The following is a 22,619-nucleotide window of genomic DNA, read 5'->3' as shown; positions in this document are numbered from 1 at the left end:
TTATTTAATCTTGTCATTGATGTCGGGATGCTCCTCTCACCCACACTATGCTTAAAACAGTGGTTATCTCCTGCAATTGTGGAAGATCTTGTGCAATTTAGGACATAACATTATTAGAGTTTACACTGTGTAAGAAGCATCTGCAAGCAAAGACTTCCCCCTTTTCCAGCTTAAGATGCCAAGTTGAACATGAGAACATGGGTTTTGAAAGAGTAGTCCTTCCATTCTGATTATATTATTCACTAAAGTAATACATAAATGTAGCACATTATTAAAGATATTTAAAGGGTAAAATTGTTGTCATGTGCAATCAAGTAGGAAGCAAGTTATAGCAACCCTAGTAGGACTTTCAAGGTAAGTGTGATATTTAAAGGAGTTCCACTCCCCTAGTGACTTTCCATGGCAGGGATTCAAACCCAGGCCTCCTAATCCGCCACTCTGCCCACTACACAACACTGAGTACTTCAAGGGCAAAACAGCACTTGAGAAAGAGATTTAGATCAGATCATCACCTTCCTTATGTGGCTCTTATGAAAACGTAAAATGTCTTCCCCCATCTGAGATGTCCCAACTGTAGGTTAGACTGGGTTCCACTGTAAAATCAGGCAAGGAGGTCCAAGAAAAGATCTGTGGAATTTTCTCTTTAAAAGGGACCCCTTGGTGTGGTCTGCTCAACAAAGAGCAAATCTCTTCTAAGGGGATTTTAAGTATTGTTCTTAGCGGTTCATAACATCAGGGCCTTCTTAAAAACAGTTTTTCCAGCTGCACAAATGCCCTCTTACACAGTCCATACACAAACAAACACGAATCTTCAGACTGAATTGTTGGTTTAGTGGCTGTTACACTAGTATTTGTAGCTTTTTTGTACTAATGAAAGTCAAGAAGAGTAGTCAGAAAGAAGTAGTTTTAATATGGTTTGGTTTGATTTAAGTCTGGAAATCAAGCACTTCCTAACCATAAAGAAATTGTATTACATGACACTGCCTTTCATTGAAGTTTTTAACAGACAGATGTGCATATCCTGTCATTTTAAAAAAATTTCCAACTGCATATCCAAACATTTTCCAACTAAACATATTTATGTTCAACAGTATGCAGAGAAAAAAGAATGCCACAATGCATTCTTATGCTGCTAAGCTCTATAAAATACGTGAAAAAGTGAAATATAAAATATTGAAAAAGAAGGAATATTTCTGGAGACAGAAAGACAAAGTAGCAGAACATCTAACGAAACATTGGGATGGGGGGCAGGAAAGAAGAGAGAGGTAATGAACATATATGGGTCAAGAATACTTTGTTTAGTTAAGGGAAAACATGTTTTATTATCATAAACAGGAAATAAACGTTATTTATTGTATTTGTTTCCTGCCACACTGCCAGAATACAACTCCTGACAGTACAAAACACAATATAAAGTGACTTAAGTTCATTTTATGAGGGCAGGATAGCAATTTATGGTGCCTCCCTCTGAGACCTGTTTGCTAACCTGAATATTCAGTTATATAGCAGTCACAGCAAGGAAACTTCATTTTCATGACATACAATACTTTTACATAACTAAATGTATTAACTAATTGTATCATAGTTAACTTACTCAACAAATGTCTGCTAGACATAACCTGTCTTAACTAATGTGGGTTTTAAGTCTCAAAGGACAAGCTTCTCCCGCTTCTGAGATTATACATATTAGTTTGCTTTGTTTGGCTATTGGTCTTCAGAATTTAAGCATGCAGCTCCTTGGAAGGCTAGTTTCACAAAGTGTGTAGGATTGTTTTAATTCTTGAACAGAATGGCATCTTTTCTGTGCAGGCCTCTCCAGGAAGTTAGAATTCAAGTTAACTTTTTTAAAAAGTTGAACTAATGTCACCAGGAAGACGATATAGAACTATTAAAACAAGGCCAGAAATTCCCTGGGAGTGTGACAGCAATGATAAACCATCTCCTTGAACATTTCTCATATTATTAGGGTTGCCACATTTCAGAAGCATCAATTTTTCGGGGGTCAGCATTCTTTATGGTCCAGCTCTCACTTCCATACATCGCTACAGGAAAAACCATATTTTTGACTATGTGGCCCTTTGTTGGCAAGGTGATATCTCTACTTTTTAAGATGCTTATTTGCATTTTCCCACATTCATGGGGATTTTGTTCTGTTTTAAAGGTGTTTGGGAAATGCCTAGACAGTGTCTGGATTCAGGAATGGTGTGGATTGGGGCATTTTCTAAAGAACACAGGACAGGTTGGCCCCAATCTGTATAATCCCTTTATTTGTGTACAGCGGGGGTTGGAGGCTTCTACACAACATAACTCAAAGATAAAATAACACAGAAATCATTCAAACAGGTATTACAGCTATTCTTAATAAGCTCTTATTTCTTAATGTACATTCTGTTAGACTAGCATCCCTGAAAGGTAATGGAGAATGTTAACACAGGACATGTCCAATAGCTTTAGGAGACAATGCTGTGCTGAAGATCCAGCAGATGAGAAGCAAAAGAGGCTGGCAGATATGATGGCAAAATGTCTGAAAATAGACAGGGTCGAGCACAAAGAGTAGCATGCCTATCCTATACCCCCATCAGACGCAATACCTCCAGGCAGGACTGTTTTGCACCAGCCCTGAGACTAGGCACCAAGAATTTCTGCCCCACTCATTTTAAAGGGATGCAGAAAATATTAAAACAAACACAAAGCAAAACAAAAACCTTCCACTGTGCAGAATGTTACTTTTAACAGTGGAACTTTTGTGTGTTATTATATTGACAAAAACAATAGAAAAATTTAAAAAAGATAAAAGACAAAAACATTGTGGCATTGTGGCCTCTTAAAGACTCTCTGCTAAAGTTGCAGCATGGCCCTAACAGAACTACAAAAAATATCTTTTGATAGGGGGGGGGCATTTCTTTCAAAACATTTAAAAAACAATAGGGGGGCACAATTAAATAAAGCAAAAAATGTTTCCTCATGTTCATTTGTGTTATCTCAGAGAAACAGACCACCCCTCCCCCACGTGCTCTGTTGGGCCATTTAACCTTCACTATGCCTTTGAAAAGGGAGGGGGGACTCTTCCTTTGAAAAAGCAGGGACAGGCATTCTAAAATCTTAACATTCCCCCACCCCCACCCCCCTTCCCAACCATTGCATAATGCTAAAAAACTTATTTTTCCAGTGGCCCAAATAAAATGGCTGCTCTATTTCTTCCCAGCCCCCCCCCCCCCCCCCCAATTCAAAAGCACGGACCTTACCTCAGCCTCCAACAGACATGTGGGGAAAGGAAAGAGATGAACGACCCGGGGTTTTTTAAAACCCACAAGGCCCCTTAGAACAGCCTATCAGCAGGCTCGTATCCATAGGCTGAGGAGGAGGAGCTGAAACAAACAGTTAAACTACTACAAACAGTTTTTGGACTACAGATCCCAGAATGCTTCTGGGCTAGACACAGGGACTAGCCACTTTCATCATTACATTCAAGACAGCAAACCCCCCCTCCCCCCAGGTTTCTCAGATAGACATACAATAATGGAATAGTGAACATGTTGTAACAGGCCTTGCAGCTTAACTGAACTGTAGATTGGAACAGGCGAACAACTCACTGGGTTTGCATTAATTATACAACATTAGTTATGTGGTAGCCCTTGGAGGGAGAATTTACATCCCATTTGCAGAGCACATGGATCTGATGTAGGTGGTTCTGTTCCTAGCATCTCAGGGTATTTAAAGAACGTGTATGGAGAAATGGATATGTCGAGAAAATGTACAGAGATAGGCTTAAGGTCAGCAGTGGAAAATATTTATTTTGAAACTTACATGGAAGTGCATGTATATTTCTAATGAATTAGACTTTACAGGTTCACATATCCTAATTGTGGTTTCAGTTGTCCTATATAGACTAAAAAGCCAGAGATATTTTCTTGTATTTAAATTTTTATTGCTTTAAATTCAATCTAAGATTTAGACCCCTGAACGATTGTGCAAGTAGATAGCAATTAGAGGGATTGTTCTTTTTAAGATTTAGTAGGATAGGAAAAATTTGAAGGACAGCTGTATTGATATAAGGAGGATGAATGGAAAGAAGGGGATTTTGGTCATATACTGCAGGATTCTGCATGGATTGCAGAATAAACCTTATATTTAATATATTGATGACATCTCCGCATCAAATTGTGTATCTACTGTCTACTGTAGGTTTCCCAGACACACACATTGCATCAACCTCGAGAAAAGTCAAACATTAACGCCGTAGAGAAGCTCTATTCATTCAGCAAAAACAATATTGTGGCGCTGATCATCAACTTCTTATAACAAAACTCTGGCAAAGAAAGCTGCAACGACTGTATATTTACAATAATTTCATACGCTAGCAAGATTATGCTCAAAATCTTCAAGGAAGGCTTCAGCAGTATGTGGACTGAGAAGTCCCAAAAATAAAATATGGATTTGAAGGAGTCTAGGAACTATAATGCTAACATGCGCTGAATTAGGAGAAAGTCAGAGAGTTCCAGAAAAACAGCTACTCCGTCATTGACTACGCAAAAACCTTTGTGTGGACCACAGCATACTATGGGCAAATCCTTAAAGAAAAGGGAGGGTCTGACTACTTTATCTAACTCCTTAGAAAGCCTCTATGTGGGATACGTGCCAACAGTTAGAAATGGCTATAGAACAACTTATGGGGTCAAAACGGGGAAAGGAGGCCAAACAAGCCTGTATGTTGTCCCCCAGCTTATTTAACTTATATACAGAATACATCGTGTGAAAGGGCTGGACTGGATGAATCCCAATCCGTAATTAATATTGCTGGAATCAACAGCCTCAGATAGAAAGATGATACCCCTTTGATGTCAGAAAGTGAGGAGGCATTAAAGAACCTCTTAATGAGGGTAAAAGAGGAGACCGCAAAAAATGGTCTGAAACTCAACATCAAAAACCTAAGGTCACTGCTGATTTTTCCAAACTGGCAGGTCTGTTGAGTATACCACCTTAATAGCTTCATCTTTTAAGATTTTAAATAGTTCCAATGGCATGCCATCACATCCACTGTCCTTGTGGTTAGCCATGCTTTCTAAGTCCACTTGACTTCACTCTCCAGGATATCTGGCTTAAGGTCAGCAATCAACCTATTCTGGGGTTGTCCAAGCCATCCAGATCTTTCTGGTATAATTCCTCTGTGTCTTTTTGCCACCTCTTCTTGATGTCTTGCTCTGTTACCGCCGTACCATTTTTGCCCTTTACCATGTCCATCTTTGCATAAAACTAACTTTTAACAGCTCCAATTTTCTTGAACAGCTTTCTGGATTTCCCTTTCTATTATTTTCCTCTATTTCTGTACACTTTTTGATTAAGAATTTCCTCTTGTCTCTCCTTGCTATTATTTGGAAGTCTGCATTCATTTTTCTGTAACATTCCCTATCTCCCATGGCCACAAACAAACTTCAAAATATTGTACAATTCATTCCATTATTGTATGTCTATCTGAGAAACCTGGGGGGAGGGGGGGGTTTGCTGTCTTGAATGTAATGATGAAAGTGGCTAGTCCCTGTGTCTAGCCCAGAAGCATTCTGGGATCTGTAGTCCAAAAACTGTTTGTAGTAGTTTAACTGTTTGTTTCAGCTCCTCCTCCTCAGCCTATGGATACGAGCCTGCTGATAGGCTGTTCTAAGGGGCCTTGTGGGTTTTAAAAAACCCCGGGTCGTTCATCTCTTTCCTTTTCCCACATGTCTGTTGGAGGCTGAGGTAAGGTCCGTGCTTTTGAATTGGGGGGGGGGGGGGCTGGGAAGAAATAGAGCAGCCATTTTATTTGGGCCACTGGAAAAATAAGTTTTTTAGCATTATGCAATGGTTGGGAAGGGGGGTGGGGGTGGGGGAATGTTAAGATTTTAGAATGCCTGTCCCTGCTTTTTCAAAGGAAGAGTCCCCCTCCCTTTTCAAAGGCATAGTGAAGGTTAAATGGCCCAACAGAGCACGTGGGGGAGGGGTGGTCTGTTTCTCTGAGATAACACAAATGAACATGAGGAAACATTTTTTGCTTTATTTAATTGTGCCCCCCTATTGTTTTTTAAATGTTTTGAAAGAAATGCCCCCCCCCCTATCAAAAGATATTTTTTGTAGTTCTGTTAGGGGCCATGCTGCAACTTTAGCAGAGAGTCTTTAAGAGGCCACAATGCCACAATGTTTTTGTCTTTTATCTTTTTTAAATTTTTCTATTGTTTTTGTCAATATAATAACACACAAAAGTTCCACTGTTAAAAGTAACATTCTGCACAGTGGAAGGTTTTTGTTTTGCTTTGTGTTTGTTTTAATATTTTCTGCATCCCTTTAAAATGAGTGGGGCAGAAATTCTTGGTGCCTAGTCTCAGGGCTGGTGCAAAACAGTCCTGCCTGGAGGTATTGCGTCTGATGGGGGTATAGGATAGGCATGCTACTCTTTGTGCTCGACCTGTCTATTTTCAGACATTTTGCCATCATATCTGCCAGCCTCTTTTGCTTCTCATCTGCTGGATCTTCAGCACAGCATTGTCTCCTAAAGCTATTGGACATGTCCTGTGTTAACATTCTCCATTACCTTTCAGGATGCTAGTCTAACAGAATGTACATTAAGAAATAAGAGCTTATTAAGAATAGCTGTAATACCTGTTTGAATGATTTCTGTGTTATTTTATCTTTGAGTTATGTTGTGTAGAAGCCTCCACCCCCCGCTGTACACAAATAAAGGGATTATACAGATTGGGGCCAACCTGTCCTGTGTTCTTTAGAAAATGCCCCAATCCACACCATTCCTGAATCCAGACACTGTCTAGGCATTTCCCAAACACCTTTAAAACAGAACAAAATCCCCATGAATGTGGGAAAATGCAAATAAGCATCTTAAAAAGTAGAGATATCACCTTGCCAACAAAGGGCCACATAGTCAAAAATATGGTTTTTCCTGTAGCGATGTATGGAAGTGAGAGCTGGACCATAAAGAATGCTGACCCCCGAAAAATTGATGCTTCTGAAATGTGGCAACCCTAATAATATGAGAAATGTTCAAGGAGATGGTTTATCATTGCTGTCACACTCCCAGGGAATTTCTGGCCTTGTTTAATAGTTCTATATCGTCTTCCTGGTGACATTAGTTCAACTTTTTAAAAAAGTTAACTTGAATTCTAACTTCCTGGAGAGGCCTGCACAGAAAAGATGCCATTCCTGTTCAAGAATTAAAACAATCCTACACACTTTGTGAAACTAGCCTTCCAAGGAGCTGCATGCTTAAATTCTGAAGACCAATAGCCAAACAAAGCAAACTAATATGTATAATCTCAGAAGCGGGAGAAGCTTGTCCTTTGAGACTTAAAACCCACATTAGTTAAGACAGGTTATGTCTAGCAGACATTTGTTGAGTAAGTTAACTATGATACAATTAGTTAATACATTTAGTTATGTAAAAGTATTGTATGTCATGAAAATGAAGTTTCCTTGCTGTGACTGCTATATAACTGAATATTCAGGTTAGCAAACAGGTCTCAGAGGGAGGCACCATAAATTGCTATCCTGCCCTCATAAAATGAACTTAAGTCACTTTATATTGTGTTTTGTACTGTCAGGAGTTGTATTCTGGCAGTGTGGCAGGAAACAAATACAATAAATAACGTTTATTTCCTGTTTATGATAATAAAACATGTTTTCCCTTAACTAAACAAAGTATTCTTGACCCATATATGTTCATTACCTCTCTCTTCTTTCCTGCCCCCCATCCCAATGTTTCGTTAGATGTTCTGCTACTTTGTCTTTCTGTCTCCAGAAATATTCCTTCTTTTTCAATATTTTATATTTCACTTTTTCACGTATTTTATAGAGCTTAGCAGCATAAGAATGCATTGTGGCATTCTTTTTTCTCTGCATACTGTTGAACATAAATATGTTTAGTTGGAAAATGTTTGGATATGCAGTTGGAAATTTTTTTAAAATGACAGGATATGCACATCTGTCTGTTAAAAACTTCAATGAAAGGCAGTGTCATGTAATACAATTTCTTTATGGTTAGGAAGTGCTTGATTTCCAGACTTAAATCAAACCAAACCATATTAAAACTACTTCTTTCTGACTACTCTTCTTGACTTTCATTAGTACAAAAAAGCTACAAATACTAGTGTAACAGCCACTAAACCAACAATTCAGTCTGAAGATTCGTGTTTGTTTGTGTATGGACTGTGTAAGAGGGCATTTGTGCAGCTGGAAAAACTGTTTTTAAGAAGGCCCTGATGTTATGAACCGCTAAGAACAATACTTAAAATCCCCTTAGAAGAGATTTGCTCTTTGTTGAGCAGACCACACCAAGGGGTCCCTTTTAAAGAGAAAATTCCACAGATCTTTTCTTGGACCTCCTTGCCTGATTTTACAGTGGAACCCAGTCTAACCTACAGTTGGGACATCTCAGATGGGGGAAGACATTTTACGTTTTCATAAGAGCCACATAAGGAAGGTGATGATCTGATCTAAATCTCTTTCTCAAGTGCTGTTTTGCCCTTGAAGTACTCAGTGTTGTGTAGTGGGCAGAGTGGCGGATTAGGAGGCCTGGGTTTGAATCCCTGCCATGGAAAGTCACTAGGGGAGTGGAACTCCTTTAAATATCACACTTACCTTGAAAGTCCTACTAGGGTTGCTATAACTTGCTTCCTACTTGATTGCACATGACAACAATTTTACCCTTTAAATATCTTTAATAATGTGCTACATTTATGTATTACTTTAGTGAATAATATAATCAGAATGGAAGGACTACTCTTTCAAAACCCATGTTCTCATGTTCAACTTGGCATCTTAAGCTGGAAAAGGGGGAAGTCTTTGCTTGCAGATGCTTCTTACACAGTGTAAACTCTAATAATGTTATGTCCTAAATTGCACAAGATCTTCCACAATTGCAGGAGATAACCACTGTTTTAAGCATAGTGTGGGTGAGAGGAGCATCCCGACATCAATGACAAGATTAAATAAGCATTTCCTGTGGGATAAACATTCAGCACAGCACTGGTGTGGAGTGGGTAACAGAGTTCTTTCCATAGTGTAAATAGAAGCTTATAAATTGCTGTATCGAAAAGTCAGTTTTAAGCATTATGTTTGGCCAGTTTTAAGCGGTAAAACTCAGGTTAGTATAACCACATGACATTCAGATTAGCTTAATTTTGTTTTAACCTGTTATAAATATATACAAATATGCACAAGTTATGGTAGAATAAAAACTTTATTAAAAACAGTATATTATAAGGGTATTGTAAAACATACATCTAAACCTCAGGGGTTTGTAGAAACACATGAAATACACGCCAGATTTACAGTCTCTATATTCCTGCAGGGCGATTTCTCATCATCAACAGCCTGACCCTCTCCGGTGGATGCGCTTGAAACATTGTCGTCTGCCTCTTTCAGGTAATTTCTATGCGCCCAATATCCGCAGTCGCACTCAAGCCCGCCATCATAACCGTCGTGTCCAGGGTCCTCCTGTGTTTGAGCTTGAAACAAGCTCTCCTGTGATTTAAAATGAAACAAGGGTTTAGTCATTTTTAAAAGGACCTTAAACCCCCAACCCTAGCATAAATCCCTAACTATGGCTTTTTAAAAGCCCTTATAACAGGCCCCTAGCTACGTCTTTTAGAAAATTGATCTTACCATGTTGACTTGAGGCTCCTCGACTTGATGCTCTGTAGCCTCCTCATCTTCCTCAGCACCCCCCATCAGAGTACAGGCCATCTTTCTTCTGCTTTTCTGTTTGGGTTTTGCGGTAAAGACAAAGAGGTCTTCTGCAGACTTGCCTGGAGTTTGGTTTTCTTTGTCCTCCATCTCCTTTAAGACACACCGATCTCTGCAAAGAGCTACAAGCTACGCAGAAACAACTCCGTGGCTTTTCAGCAACCGCTGTGGGCTTGCCTAAGGGCATGCCGAGACATGGCACACCCCTTTCTATCCAAACCAACCCAACCCACCCCTACAATCGCTCCCCATTGGACTATAGGGGCCGCCTGATGTTTTGTATAGTTACACATTCTTTAAGTTGCAAGCTTTTTTCAAAAATGTATAGCCGTTATGAGTGCTGTCTATTTTGTGTCTTGTTATGTGGAAAATGTTTTACTTTGGATAGTCTTAAAACAGTTTTACTAAAAGGTGGGTTTTATTTATTAATTAATTAATTTGTTTGTTTGTTTGTTTGTTTGTACTCTTCAACTTATTGCAGGTTTCTACTGGAAAGAACGGTCAATACCGGAGAACTCTCCAAAAACACTGCTGGGGCCTTTCCAAGACAGGCCGCCTTAGGACCACACAGCCCCTTCAACCAAACCCATTGGTCTACAGAGCCGGCTGATGTTTTTGATAGTTACATATTGTCTTTAAGTTACAACCTTTTTTCAAAAGTTTCTAGGCCTTATGAGAGCTGTCTGTGTCTTTAAGTTGCAAGCTTTTTTTTTCCAAAAGTCTCTAGGCATTTGAGGGCGGATGGTCACTTTTGACTTTCTTAACTTGATGATTCTGTTTGTGAAAGATGTTGAGAAGGCTATGGCTTAAAGCTCTATGAGGGATGCCTGGAAAATCAAAAGGGGCTTTAACAAACACACACACATAGAGAGATTCTAGGAATCTTCCTTGGGTATAAACATGTGGAAAACATGTTTTCTTTGAATCGTATTAAAGCCATTTTACTAAAAACATGGGGGGGGGGTTGTACTGTTCAACTTATTGCTCCTCACTATTTCAAGCACACTTACTAAATCTACGTTCAAGCGTCTGAAAGCTCAGTGATCCTGCTGTCCACTGATTTTCGTTGGGAAACAGAAATGACTTATTTTTTCACCCCACAGCCAAACTGCGTTGAATTTTTGTAATCAATAATTGTTTTAACCTATTATAAACGTGTACTCCTAAGTGGGTTTTATTTTTGTATTTTGCAGAAGGAGCCACAGAGGTTGGTAATTTGTTAAGGTGACAATGTAGAAATATTACTTGGTAAATCTTCAATATCTTTGAGCACCCATTGTGGAAATACAACTTAACACACTCTAAAAACACTGATACTTTTGATAGTGGTACTAGAAAGTATTTTTATTTCATTTATTGTGATCAGGTACAACAGCAGCCACACATAAATATGGTTGATCTAGATCTACTCGGATCACCCGCACGAGCCAGGAGGAGAGGTTGAGCAGCCTAACGCCGAGGGAGGCCCGGAAAGAAAGGACACGAAACCGGGCCTTCTTGGAGGTGTCTCCTCGCCTCTGGAACAATCTCCCTCCTGAGATCCGCGCTGTCCCCACTTTGGGCACTTTTAAAAGACAATTAAAAACATGCTATACATTCAGGCCTTCCCTCCAGTTAATATCTGACTTTTCTGTTTATTCTCTCCTTATGTATTTTCTATTGTTGTATTCTGTTTGTGTTTGTTTTTTTGTATTGTGGTCTTTTAGACCAGATGGGTAGGGTATAAATCAAATAAAGATCCTCCTCCTCATCATCATCACCCTCATGTCCAGGGCCCTCCTGATGCTGAGGCATGCCCTAGGGCAAACCTTTCTAGCCAAACCCCCTCCAACCGCTCCCCATTGGTCTACGGGGTCGTGGGGTGGCACGCAACCTCGGGGACCAATCCTCAGGCCACCCCAGGGTCACGGGGGACCCCTGCCTCTAGGAAAAGGCTCCTATAGGCTCACGGGGCCCCCCGAAATCCCTGACGTCACGCAGGGGGCTGGGGCAAGCCGAGACATGGTCTACGACCACCCCTTTTCTAGCCAAGGACCTCCAACCGCTCCCCATTGGTCTACGGGGTCGTGGGGTGGCACGCAACCTCGGGGACCAATCCTCAGGCCACCCCAGGGTCACGGGGGACCCCTGCCTCTAGGAAAAGGCTCCTATAGGCTCACGGGCCCACCCGAAATCCCTGACGTCACGCAGGGGGCTGGGGCAAGCCGAGACATGGTCTACGACCACCCCTTTTTCTAGCCAAGGACCTCCAACCGCTCCCCATTGGCCTACGGGGTCGTGGGGTGGCACAACCCCTCGGGGTCCAATCCTCAGGCACCCCTAGGGTCACGGGGGACCCCGGACTCTAGGGAAAGACCCCTATAGGCCCACGGGGACCCCCACAACCCCTGACGTCACCGTTCGGACCACCCCTTCCGCCGGAAGGGGCCTGGGTCCAGCCTAGGCGCCGGAAGTCCCTCCCCTTCCGGTCCAGGGTCCCAAAAGGGGGCGTGGCACCTGTCAAAATTGAGATTGAATAAAGCTACCACTATCCTACTACTGTCAAATACTATTAATTCTAGGTGACAGGGTCATAGCCTAGTAGCACCGGCAAGAACTGACTCATTTCATGGATATCATGCGATTTTAGCAAGCTGGTCCATATTTCAATTGTTGTATTTCTGAAGACTAAAATTCTTGGATTCTTTAGTAAAAGAATCCAAGAATGTTAGTCTTCAGAAATACAACAACTGAAATACAACATTTAACAGTCCATTATATATATAAACATAATACCACGAGTATATTCAATCTGGGAAAATACATTTTTAACCATTAAAGATCATTAATTTTGCACCATCTCAGTCAAAATGGGAGAACAGGGATTTATTCCACAGGATCCATCCCCCTCAGTGCTCCTTCTCCCCAGTCATTTTTGCTCACGTGTCACAGCCAGTACTATTGCTCAGTGAAGATTTAATATAAATAGTAGTCAATGAGAGTAAATGCCACATAGCACTGGCAGGCAGTGAAACAACCATGGCACTGCAAGATACAGAACTTCTGCCTGTTTGCCTGAGAGTAAACTGGAACAGGAATCCCACTGAGAACATACTGGAGCATGGGTCAGTGTGGCTATGCCATCCTTGTCCAGGAACAATGGCAAGTGGCAAATCAGTTGATGCTAGTAACTATCACCAAGGCTATCAAACTCCAGTGGCAATACTTCACAGAGAAGTATCCCCTAATTGTCTACTTATCCATGGGAATGCAACTTCAACCAGAACAGGACGTAGATCAGAATACTGTCTGAAATTCTCTGATTTGCTCCCAACACCACTTTCTTTTATTCAAAAGTGTTCCTTTACTGTGGTATGCAAGCAAATCATGGTGTCAAGTGGGCAATAAAGTAGCTAGGCGACAATGAATCACTCTTTCTTTGCCTTTTCCTCCTTCATACCATCAGTATTGCTACTACAATATTTTCTCCACCACCCTTTTCCCTAAGTGGATCCATCAGTCTACAGAGAAAATAATGCTTGATTGATGCTATCTTAAAATCTCTCAGTTGCAGTGACAATCAGTCATTAATGCAAACTGCACTTTATTGATGTCAGTTACTATACTGAGCAAGGTAATACTTTTCATCCCATCCTGGCTTCAACCTTTGAATCACAAAGGCTTTTTCTATGTTATTTCGCTTCCCCACCCCCCTGACCCCAAGCAATAATATGGGTCCATGGTAGAAATGGTTAATAGTGATCTGTACAAATAAGGCAGTTCAGCAAATGTTTTAACCCATGTGGACTTCTGGTGTACTGAAAGGAAATAATGAAAAGCTCCTTTTCAGATACTTTTCAACACGGTCTCAAATAAATTCTCTCCAAATACTGTCAGTTTAGTTGGAGTTAAATGGATTCACCTATGACTTAGTCATCCTCCCCCCCCTCCCCGAAATAACAATGGTAACCTACGGGCCAAAAGTTTTCCTATCCCATTACTAATCCTCTAAGCCAGGTTCCAGTCACTGGCTGAAGACCTTTTTTTCACAGCGTTAGGGTCTTTCTTTCTTTCTTTCTAAAGGTCACAAAACCTAACATTCTGTCTCACAGCAACAAAATAGAATCATTAAATAGTTCTTGAAATAGAGGTGGGAGAGAGATCAGTTGGTTGCTATGATTTCTGCTTTATTAGTTTTTTGTTGGTCTTACACAATAAAACACTATTCAGTGTCTTGCTATGAATGCACAAGAATAGGACCCTTTGTTTTGAGGATAAAAAGTTAAAATTTCTTCAGTTATATACCAGAATGAGTCACTCACTTACTCATGCAGCAGGAGAGTGGGGAATTACCTAATACTGGCATAGCACAAGTACTGAGATTCTCTGGAGGCTAAAGAACTATTAAAGTAAATGGAAATTTGACACATAGTATTTATTTATTTATTTATTGCACTTATATGCCGCCCATCTAGACATTGTCTACTCTGGGCGGCTCACAACAGACAAGATAAAAACAATTAATATATAATAACAGTTACAGCATTATACTATGAAAACAATGGTTCAAGATGGGAAGAAGAAATTTAAATAGTGCCTGGAGGGAAAGCCTGTTTGAATAACCAGGTCTTAAATTTTTTTTTTACAAAAAATGTCCAGCAGGGGGCCAAACGGATCTCGGAAGGGAGTTTGTTCCAAAAAGAAGGAGCCACTGCTGAGAAGGCCCAGTGTCTTGTTTAGAGTCACTGATGACTCTAATGTAGTCTGGTCACTGATGATTAGACTACATTTGCACAACCATAGTTTTCATTAAGATGTTTGTTCTTATTCAGTCATATCAGTGAGTGCAAGGTCTGTTAAAATGCATGTTGAGAATGTGTTTCCAAAAGACTTGACTATCCGTTGCAAGAACACCAGTGGACCACGGAACATAGGGCAGTCAGTCCCCAGCCATGAGAAATAGTACCGAGGCAACCAAAAAGGTTTGAACACTTAACCTATTCTCATGCAATTTGACTACAATAATATATTTGTCTATTTGGCTCTTCAAGCTTACCACTACATTTCTGAGATAGTTTGGAACATGATAACATGGGACAAACATGGGTGAGACCTCAGCTGTTTTGGTAAGCAGAGCTCCAAGCATGCAAAGCAGGAGACAAAAATGCAAAAGGCTCCTCACTATGCTGCAACTCTTCTCGCAAATTATATATGTACCTTCGCCAAGTATCTAACACTATCAAAAGTGGAATCATGGCAGTTATTACTATACACCACAATGCCAAACATCAGGCCACACCTCTTTGCTATGGATTTAATGTCATGATTTCTTTATTTCTGCTCCTTGCTAAAACAATTTAAGACAGTTCTGTGGTTGCTTTGGAGGCTATTATGTTCTGCGCTACTCCTTACATAGCACAGAACATAACTCCTCACATAGCTTCCTCGTGGGTATTGAAGTCAACAAAAATGGTTGGTCTGGGAGATTTCATGAAAGAGGCCATGCTACCAACAAAACTCTTATTCGGCCCCAGCACCCATCGCAGAGAACACTCAAATCATCACACTTCTATACCAAGGTTATGGAATTGATCACAGGGGGGTTACAGCTCCTCTCCCCCCCCCCAATCCTCTTTTCCAGGCCTGGTTGGTACTATGCAGACAATCTCAGCTAAATTCACCTTGCTTCCACTCACATATCTGAAACAGAGGTCAGACCATCCCACTTTTCCTGGAAATCATGGCTTATTTGAAGCTTTTTTTCATGCTGTGACTGGTTATTCCTTGTATTTTCAACATAATGTATCATTTTTCTTTAATAAGAAAATGTTTAGCCCATAGTAAAATCTTTCAAATTATAAAACAATTGATCATGAACAAGCTGTCTGCAGATATCTGAGTCAATCTGAGCAAGTGTACAATTACTGTCTTGCTACAAAAGCCAAAAGAAGTCAATGGGATTTTACCGGATACAGAAACTGCTTCATATTTTCCTTGCCCTACCTTGCTCAAACAATGTCAATAGCCAGTTGTTCTGCACTATATATGATATGAAATGTTGGCTTTCTTTTTCTCAATATATACTGATGAAAGGAAATTGTATATTATATAAGACTTATAAAATGCATACAACAAATTGTAAAACATTCAAAGTTACATTTCAAACACTCTGAATTTCTAATGCTGAACTATACAAAACAAACTCCATTTTTAAATTAGAGGTGCACAGGAATGCGCCTCTGATAATATGGGGCCAGTCATAGACTGGTAGAAGGGGGCAGTCCAAATAAAGAGCTATAATTTTTGAACAGATTCTTGAATCATGATCATATTAAGTGGAATGATGTGGTCAATAGGGGCTTGCTCTGTGCCACATTTGGAGAAGTTTGGACATATATTTTAAAAGTTCTAATTCTTCTCTGTGTTTTTTAAATAAACAACTACAGTAGCTCTTTTATTTTGGAAATAGTACCAATTCAGTAGGTATTTTTCAAATGCCCACCACTGCTTCCTTAAAAGAAAGTTACTTCTACAAGCTTTTAAAAGTCTGAAGTTACTCTATCCTGTCCTTTAGAAGACATAGGACTATAAATATGATTATTTTATATAATAAAATTTCATTAAACAAGTCTTCACATTTTTAAAGTATTCCTTAGTCATTGCCCAAAATTCTTGCCAAAACTTCAATAAAGTAATGAGCTTCATTGTGGTGAACGGAGTTTAGTTCTGGGGAAGAAGGTTGATTGGAACTTCAGTCACAGAAATACATGTAGTTGAACAGATGAGTACACATACAAAGGGGCCATAGCAGAAAAAAGAGAGAGAAAGGAGCAAACAGAGAGAGGGGAAGACAGAGAAAGAGGGGGAGCCATGCGGGAGGAGAGGATGAGAGCAAGTGGGAGAGGAATGATGTAAAGGAATGAGTCAAATAGAAAGATAAGCCAGAGGGAGAGACAGAGGACAATTGCTTTGTGATTGGCTGAGATGTGGCTAACTGATGAGGAGACAGGTTCTTGAATTTTCTCTTGCTTAGTGCCTCTTTCTCAATGGTGGTGAGTGCAAGAGAGGATATTTTACATCTCTTTGACTGCTGATAATGGTGTTGTCAACATTCAAACTAGCTTTTTCTGTGTAAAACTTGGCATCTTTTCTCCAGGTGCCCGGCAAACGTTGGACCACTTCCTGGCATTTCGAATCACAGACACAGAAACAATATCCAGCATTCATAAACCAGCGGGGTTTCTCAAGGACTAAATTTACTTAAGGCATAGTGATTGAAAGCTAGTCACCATAAAATATAAACCCCAACTTCTGATATAGACATCAGTGTATTTGAGCATTTAAAAAAAATGCATATTTCACGTTTGTATCACTGAATTTTTGGCATGTAACTTTTTAGTAATTTCAACTAATCACTGCCAATCTTCTTTCATTAAATTTACAGTTTGGAATGGTAACATTCCTATTTGTTAGTTGTTTTTATTTCAAGCTACATATAATAAACAGAAGCTTTTCCTTCCCCATAATGCATTTTATTAATTTAAAAAGAAATTATAAAAACAGTATTTTGTCATGATATTTTATGACCTATGGCAGACTAAATGTCAGCAAAAGTTGGCATTTGAAAGCCTGGCTCATCCATCTTTTTCAGAAAATGTTATAATAAACATCATTATAGAGTATTATATTAAACTAATCACAAATCTGAAATTTCCCAATGATTCGAATGTCATATGCAGAATGGAAATAAATGTAAAAGTCCAGCTTTTTGTGACTTTTTTAAAAAAATGAGCAGTGACAAAAAGCATTTCCACTTAGATATTTGGAATATAATTACGCTCCCTATCAGGAAAAAGCTGAACAAGATCAACCAAGACGCCTCAGTTAACTTAGCTACATAGAGCAGGCATGTGGAAATAAATCCTACTTAGAGCAGGAATGTGGAAATCAATCCTAAATGGATCTAATAGCCTTGCTGTATTTTGCAATACCAAATAGGTTCAATTTTTTAAAATGTATTTTATCTTGACCATCTATTGATTACAAAGCTTCGGAAACGATGGAGGGATATCAAACATTAATTCTACTTATAGTTGTTGTTCTTTAGTCGTTAAGTCGTGTCTGACTCTTCGTGACCCCATGGACCAGAACATGCCAGGCCCCCCTGTCTTCCACTACCTCCCAGAGTTGGATCAAATTCATGTTAGCAGCTTTGATGGCACTATCCAACCATCTCATCCTCGGTCATCCCCTTCTCCTCCTGCCTTTACACTTTCCCAACATCAGGGTCTTTTCCAGGGAGTCTTCTCTTCTCATGAGATGGCCAAAGTATTAGAACCTCAGCTTCAGGATCTGTCCTTCCAGTGAGCACTCAGGGTTGATGTCCTTTAGAATGGATAGGTTTGTTCTCCTTGCAGTCCAGGGGATTCTCAAGAGTCTCCTCCAGCACCACAATTCAAAAGCATCAATTCTTTAGCGGTCAGCCTTCTTTATGTTCCAGCTCTCACTTCCATACATCGCTACTGGAAAAACCATAGCTTTGACTATGCGGACCTTTGTCAGCAAGGTGATGTCTCTGCTTTTTAAGGTGTTGTCTAGGTTGGTTATCGCTTTCCATCCAAGAAGCAGACGTCTTTTAATTTCTTGGCTGCTGTCACCATCTGCAGTTATCATGGAGCCCAAGAAAGTAAAATCTGTCACAGCCTCCATATGTTCCCCTTCTATTTGCCAGGAGGTGATGGGACAAGTGGCCATGATCTTCGTTGTTGTTTTTTTTTTTTATGTTGAGCTTCAGAATATTTTTTGCACTCTCCTCTTTCACCCTCATTACAAGGTTCTTTAATTCCTCCTCACTTTCTGCCATCAGAGTGGTATCATCTGCATATCGGAGGTTGTTGATATTTCTTCCGGCAATCTTGATTCCTGTTTGGGATTCATCCAGTCCAGCCTTTCGTATGAAAATGTGACTTATAGTAGGGTCACTGAAATGAATTGATTTTGTCAAAGCCAGACATGTAAATTATTTTTTTTCAAATTGTGCAAAACATGCTGCTACCTTTTTTCATATGCTTTTCAAAATTAGAAGAATTGTTTGTTTTTGAACGTGATTGTTTTAATCTTAGTGTATAATTGTTATTTTAATTATGATATTAGTTAATTAATATTAATTGTGTCATTTTAAAAAAATAATTTACCTCTTATGAGCCACATCGGGTCTTCTATGGGGAGAAAGGCAGCATCTAAATTATTTATTTATTTGATTTATACCCCACCCATCTGGCCTTATAAGGCCTTTTTGAACAATCACCCAATCCTTCTGTGCTTTCCTTGTATGCGGCTTGCTTCCCAAAAGAAGAGTACATTAATTTTGCCTAGAGACATTTTGTTCAAGTTACTGAAACCTGGATTGGAAAAAAAAGAGAGACTCCTGGTCTTGCTCTTGAGCTGGAGGCTGGGAAACAATGTCTTCAAATTAATACATCAACCTTAAATGTGTTGCTTTTTTGGACCAACACCATAAAAAGGTCTTAAAAGTTTAATGTTAAGAAGAGGTTTGCCCATTCAGAACATTGAATTTGATATTCCCTCTCAAGAGGCACATGTTACTTCATACTTTTAAAAAGGGAAAGACACCTGTGCCTCTGTTTCAAAACTAAATTTATACTAAGGAGCTCATTCTTAAGAGAGCCAGAGTGGCGTTTTGGATAGGGGTTGGATTAGACTCAGGAGACTTGAGTTCTCTCTACTCAGCCATTTCAACTCATTGAAGGGTTGCAATCGTTAAGCAGTTCTGGAATGTCTCACGTTCCTCAAAAACCCATTAAACTACTTTTTCTCAGTTCATATGTCACAGAATCTGTGGTTTAATGAACCAGGATGTCTTCTATGTCTCTTATGTCTGAACCTGAATATGATCTTTTTTAATGCTCTCTTTGTCCCTCTATGTTTGTTTGTTTTTAATCTAATGACTCAGGTAGAGAGCTTAAGGGGCACAATTATGGGAAAGTACCATTTTATTTGTCTGTACAGCTGACTGATGTAGTAATCCCTGTGAAATTCTCTCCATGTTTACTGATCAGTGAAACCCGTGTGGCGAATTGGTGCGATAACATAACATGATTCTCAAGGCATTATGGGTAAAAGTGGTAGCTACAAACCACGAGCTTCAAGAAAAGTGCCAGTGCCACAGTTTCCACTCCTGCAGAAGAGGTGAGCGGACAAGAACTGGGGACAGATGGAAGTAACCTAAGATTGAGTAATTGGTATATTTGATCAATAACACAACACAAAATTTTAGTGGAGATGCTTGATTCTGTGTAGAACTCTGACCATACTGCTTGGGGGGGGGGGGGGAGAAGATCCAGTAATTTAATTTTGTTTTTCAGTCAGTTAGGTCCACAAATTAAATACTTCAAGTAATTCATTATTTGTGCACAGAAATGGAAATATTAATGCCAGTTGAGTGAATCATCACTGAACACAAGTCAGCAAGTGAATCTTATGACTGTACAATTCACCAAGCCAATATTAAAAACCAATAGTTTCCTTTTGGTGCCTCTTATCAATGTGTACATATATAAAATAAGTATGTACATAAATGGACTTCAATAATCTACTCCTACCCTTGTATTTTGTTAGAATAAGCCCCTTAATTTAAGAGTAATCTATTTATCACTATTTTTATTTATCTGCCAGAATATTGTTTTTAAAAATTGAAATGTATTTTAGATGAAACCATATCTAGCTCATCAAAATATACATTTATATTAACATAATGATGGATCAATGTTAAAGTAAAACTTAAGTTTCTAGTTGTATTCCTAGAGTTTACCAAGTTTAATGAGTCCATTTATTTCCAAGTAGCATGCAATACACACCCTGTTAAAATTTTTATCTATAATAATTACAATCAGTGACAGTAGCCAAGTTGAAAACTGGTGAGACATATGTTTACCAACAATTTTTCCATCAAATTTATTTACTTTTATGCTCACAGGTGAACATTTAAGTGAATTGGGCATGACATCTATGAAATTGTTATTTCTGATTGTTCAAAGGGTCATTTGTGCAATCAGCATTTACAATAAGCTTTGCGTGACAGTTGATCAGAAATAAAGATTGGCATTCATGCCACAATTCATTTGTACATAGCTGTATCTCCTCATTCAAAGAATAAATTTTTCCTCCTTTCTACCTGTCAGCTGCTCACAGATCTTTGTAATCACCAGAAGAAAAACTGCCCCAAATTTTGCAGGATGCCTATTATAGAGGCTAGACCTCAGATGTAATCCACTCAAGCTGATGGTGGACCAAATATTTCTCTGTTCATTTTGAATCCTGATTGACTGCTTATGTTAGCACATTAACTTAAAGTTTTGCCCTTAAATTGTACAGAACATTTTATGAATAAAATTCCTTGCTGGTTTCAAAATGTTAAACACACACACACACACACGCACACACGCACACACACACACACAGAGAGAGAGAGAGAGAGAGAGAGAGAGAGAGAGAGGTATACTAGTATGGGGAAGGGTGTGTTATACTGTTGCTTAAAATGGCAGGAGTGATGCCATCTTTCTTTATAATGAAACTGAAAAACTGAAGATCTTCATTGGTATAGTAAGATTTTCATGGAATCTTAAGGGCATTTTGTCAAGGAAAATTATGCAGGCACAAGTGAGATGTATAATTAACTTCCCAATTGGCTAATCTCACAGAAATGTCCATTGGGGAGGCTGGAAGCTGGGAGCAAGGAATGATATATATATATGTGTGTGTGTGTGTGTGTGTGTGTGTGTAACATTTTAATCTTCTCTTCATATGTAAAGGCTCTCAGAGGACTTTATGATTGAAAACACTGAAGAAGCAAAGTTAAAAGGGACGGGGAAGAAAGGAAAAATACACCTCTTTTACCTGTTCTTTAAAAAAACACAATTAATATACTTCTATGAGGCAAAAATTTATTCCACAAGATCAGGATGGGAGTAGTGGGTGATATTCGCTGTTAAAGTGAGCATCCTGTTTTCTGCAGAAAATAATTCCAGAAGCTGCAGAAAAGGGCAGAATGTTCTTCATGACTGAGTTTCCTTGCTTTGTGAAATCTTACTGTTCTTTTAATAAGAATGCTCATATTTCTATTAACTATTAACTACAGCATGACTCCAGGGATGGGGAGAATAGCTGCTAAATTCCTTTTTCTGATCTACTTAAGGTGAGCAATAGTGCAAAAGATTTCAGTAAAGAATTATGAAGACTATGCTAAACAGTAAGCTCTCCGTGAGGACATGTGAACCAAAGTTTATAGGTCATCTCCACGTATCTCCCACCCATCTATACCTCCACATTTCTAGGCATAATAGCATAGTTTAAGATTTGTGTGAATCTCAAATCTTGGAAATGCAGCTGCACAATTGCAGGCGAGGGACTTGACCTCACCCATGGGTCATGCTAAGATGACCCTGTGCAAATTTCAGGCTGGAGATTGCTTGTACAGATTGATCTTTATACAACTGAAATGGAGGCAACCCCCCCCCCCCTTTATCTCTCACTGCTTTTTCTGATTGAACAAGATTTGTTAGACTATGACAGTACAAAATCCTGGCAGGCCTGCTTACTAGCAGTAAAGGTTGGATGAATGCAATGTTCTTATTTTTAAGAAACAAACCACCTGTGCACAGTAGAAGAACAGAAGGACTGGTTGATTGTTAAGAAAAGGTGCAAACAATGCACCGGTCTCTTCAGCGGATGCTTGTTTCACGCATGCTGAAACAAAATGGCTGTTTTTCCATTCTGAAAGGCCAGTTTTTGAGGATCAGTATTTCAACTCCTGCAGCCTGGATTCCTTCTAAATATAATGTAGAAGGAATCCAGGCTGAATATGCGTTGCAAAGTTGTATGCTAATTCTCTGGAA

The 22,619-nt window shown here is 39.4% G+C and overlaps 1 protein-coding gene and 2 long non-coding RNA genes across 7 annotated transcripts in view; 1 reads left to right on the top strand and 2 right to left on the bottom strand.

Annotated features, from left to right (window-relative positions):
• The window catches only part of LRP1B (LDL receptor related protein 1B), a 1,166,776-nt gene that overhangs the window by 367,742 nt on the left and 776,415 nt on the right, over positions 1-22,619 (bottom strand). The window lies entirely within an intron of this gene.
• On the bottom strand, positions 9,202-9,875 carry LOC140707444 (uncharacterized). The gene is made up of 2 exons (XR_012087510.2): positions 9,646-9,875; positions 9,202-9,504 (listed from the first exon to the last, which is right to left on the bottom strand). It is a non-coding gene; the product is annotated as an uncharacterized LOC140707444 (long non-coding RNA).
• On the top strand, positions 9,271-10,399 carry LOC140706026 (uncharacterized). Its single transcript, XR_013537111.1, has 2 exons — positions 9,271-9,405; positions 10,208-10,399. It is a non-coding gene; the product is annotated as an uncharacterized LOC140706026 (long non-coding RNA).

Source organism: Pogona vitticeps, chromosome 1 (genome assembly GCF_051106095.1).
Source record: "Pogona vitticeps strain Pit_001003342236 chromosome 1, PviZW2.1, whole genome shotgun sequence".
NCBI classification, from domain to species: Eukaryota; Metazoa; Chordata; class Lepidosauria; order Squamata; family Agamidae; genus Pogona; species Pogona vitticeps.
Note: the sequence above shows the minus strand (reverse complement) of the source record. Positions and strands in the feature narration are given on the sequence as shown.